This window comes from Bison bison, unplaced genomic scaffold, assembly GCF_000754665.1.
Source record: "Bison bison bison isolate TAMUID 2011002044 unplaced genomic scaffold, Bison_UMD1.0 scf7180017864476, whole genome shotgun sequence".
Lineage (NCBI taxonomy): Eukaryota > Metazoa > Chordata > Mammalia > Artiodactyla > Bovidae > Bison > Bison bison.
Window position 1 is genome coordinate 2,036,891 of NW_011495037.1, and position 3,050 is coordinate 2,039,940.

The 3,050-nt window shown below is 47.8% G+C and overlaps 1 long non-coding RNA gene across 1 annotated transcript in view; it reads left to right on the forward strand.

Moving 5' to 3' along the window:
* The first annotated feature begins 1,325 nt into the window (after positions 1-1,325).
* Positions 1,326-3,050, forward strand: part of LOC105004476 — a 5,199-nt gene continuing 3,474 nt past the window's right edge. Inside the window, exon 1 of the long non-coding RNA XR_827220.1 lies at positions 1,326-1,413. This is a non-coding gene — a long non-coding RNA (uncharacterized LOC105004476). The remainder of the gene's footprint in view (positions 1,414-3,050) is intronic.

The window sequence follows — 3,050 nt, forward strand, 5'->3', positions numbered from 1 at the left end:
GTCCCCAGTCCTGGAAGGCTCAAGGGAGGGAATGGGAGTGTGTCACCTAGACTGGTGCTACCTCACGCCAGGCAGGGAGCTGGCTTGCTGGGTCCCCTCCACAGGCTCTGAGGAAGGCGGTATTGAAACGGATGAAGAGCGTAAAGGCCCAGGGAGGTAGTGACAGGTCGAGGGCCCACAGTGGGTGGTGGAAGGCGGGGATCCGACTTGGGTGGGCCTTGCTCCTCCTTTCACGTCACTGGGCATCCAACACAATATTGGGATTGGTAGGCACGTGGCTTCTGATGGCTGCCCACTTTTGCTAGACTTCTGGGAGAAGGAGGAAGGGAGAGGGGAAAGGGAGAGAGAATCTTCTCTGGTGTAAAATAAGAGAGATAAGTGTCTTTGTAGTTGTTTTTTTACTTTTCTTTCTTTTTTTTTTTCCTATTCTTTTTTTCCTCCCACAATGTCCCACTCTAGTCTGAGACTGATGAGGAAATGAATTGAGGGTCTGAGGCCCCCATCCATGGGCTTCACTCTCAGCCCCAACTGTGAAACCTTGGGCAAGTCATTCCTCCCTGTTACCCCAGTCACCTCATCTGTGAGAGGTTGATAAGGAGGCATTTGAAGAAGCAGAGGAAGTAGATGAAGTCCAGCACTTACATGAGACGCCATTGGTATCAGCCAGAAATTTCAGAGAACCTACTTCTACCATCTCCACCATCCTACTTGGCCACCCAAGGTGACTTTCTGAAGTGCAACGTAGACCTTGTCTGTCCCCTTCCAAGGACTTGAATAAGTACTTCAGGAAAGATGATGGTCAAATGGCCAGCAAGCCTACACGTCAGTTTTCAACTTTACTAGTCCTCAGGGAAATGCAAATTACAATCAGTGCATTCTCACAAGAATGGCTTAAATGGAAAAGTCAGAAAATGTCAAGTGTTCGTGAGAATATGGAGCCACTGGAACGTTCATGCAGTACAGCAGGGACTGTAAGTTGGGCCTACCATTTCGGACCAAAAAATGTTTGTTCTCCACAGGGACCCTGTATCCTCTTGGATGCATTGATTCTATTTCTTGGCATAAACGCAACAGAAATGTACATAAATATTGATCCAAAGCCACGTAGAAGAATCTACATGGCAGAACTTTTCATAAGAGCCCGAGGTGAACACAACCTGAATGCCCCTTGGCACGAGAGCGGTGGACAGACTTTGGTACAGTTGCACAATGGAATGAAATTTAGCAATGAGGATGAACACCGTGAAAGAGTGCAACATGATGCAACAACACGAAAGACATAATATTGATTGAAAGAAGCCAGACACAAATACTGCATGATTTCATTTACATGAAGTTCAAAAGCAAGCGAGCTAATCAATGGGGTTAGAAGTTGAGACAGGGGTTCCTCTGCAGGGGATGGCATCTGGGAAGGTGAGTGAAGGGGGCTTTGTGCACTGCTTTTAACTTTCTGTTTCTTGGTTGGTTACAGGGGTATGTTCATTTCGTGAAAATACATTGAGCTGTAAATATATGATATGACCACTTTTACGAATGTAGCTTGTGTTGCAATAACAATTTCCCACAAAGCCTCACACCTTTCCAAGCCTCCTCCTAGTCTGGGGCAGGGTCTCAGCTCTGCGCTGTCATTCCAGGCTCTCTGCTGCCTGCTCCGGCCACCCGACCATCACTCCCTGCCCTAAGCAGCAGGACAGTGCGTAGGTCTTTCCACAGGCCAGGATATTTCTTATCCTTGTGTCTTTTCCTATGTTGGCCCTCTGCCTAGCATCCCCATTTTTGCCCACCTCCTCATCCTTTCCTAAATCCCCCATCCTCAGGTGGGCCTGGGGCCCCTCTTCTGAGCTCTCACAGTCCCCATACTTCCCTTTATCTCAGCAACTCCCATCATATGGGTTTAATATTATTACCACATGGTCTTCCCCAGTATCAGGGCCTATGGCTGATTCATGACTCCAGTGCTCAGCATGGAACCTGGCATAGAGGACTGTGAATGCTTGCGAAATGAATAAAGGAATGTTCATTCTTATTCTGAACTCCTGTTGGCCCCCTTGTAGCTTCCTTTACTCCCAGGCTAGGCCCCCATCATTGTCCTGTGACAGTCTTCCAGATATTTCTCTTCTCTGGGATCTTGTCTCCCATGTGATGAGTTTCTCTGTCCTCTCTCTGTAAGCTGGAAATGGATTCATATTCCCCTTCTCTGAAACCCTCACCTCCTTCATTCTCACTACACTTACTTTCTCCTAGGGGCAGAGGTAGTGATCAGTCATCTAGAGAGGAGAGTTGGGCCAGGCACCTTTCCCTCCAACTCCAGTCCCCAGGGACATCAGATCCTCTCATTACAAATACCATGGGAGTGGTTCAAAAATGGAGCAGGATGCTTGGGGGTTGGGGGCCAGATATATAGTGGACTTCTTATCAACAGAGGCATGCAAATGGGAACTTGCTGACTGCACTCAGGAGTGCTATTGATAGGTTAGATTCAGTCCTTTCAACCCAGTGGGGAAAAAGAAAGAAAGTGAATTCGCTCAGTTGTGTCTGACTCTTTGGGACCCCATGGACTGTAGCCTACCAGGCTCCTCTGTCTATGGGATTTTCCAGGCAATAGTACTGGAGTGGATTGCCATTTCCTTCTCCAGGGGATCTTCCCAGCCCAGGGATTGAACCCGGGTCTCTCGCATTGTAGACAGGCGCTTTACCGTCTGAGCCACCAGGGAAGTGGGGAAAAAGAAATGATGTCACTTGAGGTACTACTGTGTACCAACCAGGCCCTTTACATGTACCTCATAGACTTTGCCCAATTGTTCTGGGAGGAAGGTGTTACCATTGTCCACATTTCCAAGATGATGAAACTGAGGTTCGGAGAAGTGAAGAGTCTTGCTTAGAATTTGACTTATTAGGAAAGAGCTAGAATTTGAACCTAGGCGTTTCTGGCTCCCAAAGCTTGCCCTCTTTCTAGAGCATGTCTACCATCCTGGGATTCCATTTCATGGAAACATCTGTGATTGCATTGTGCCCAGCCTGTAGAAGGCATGATGTGTGTCTCTGAGCTT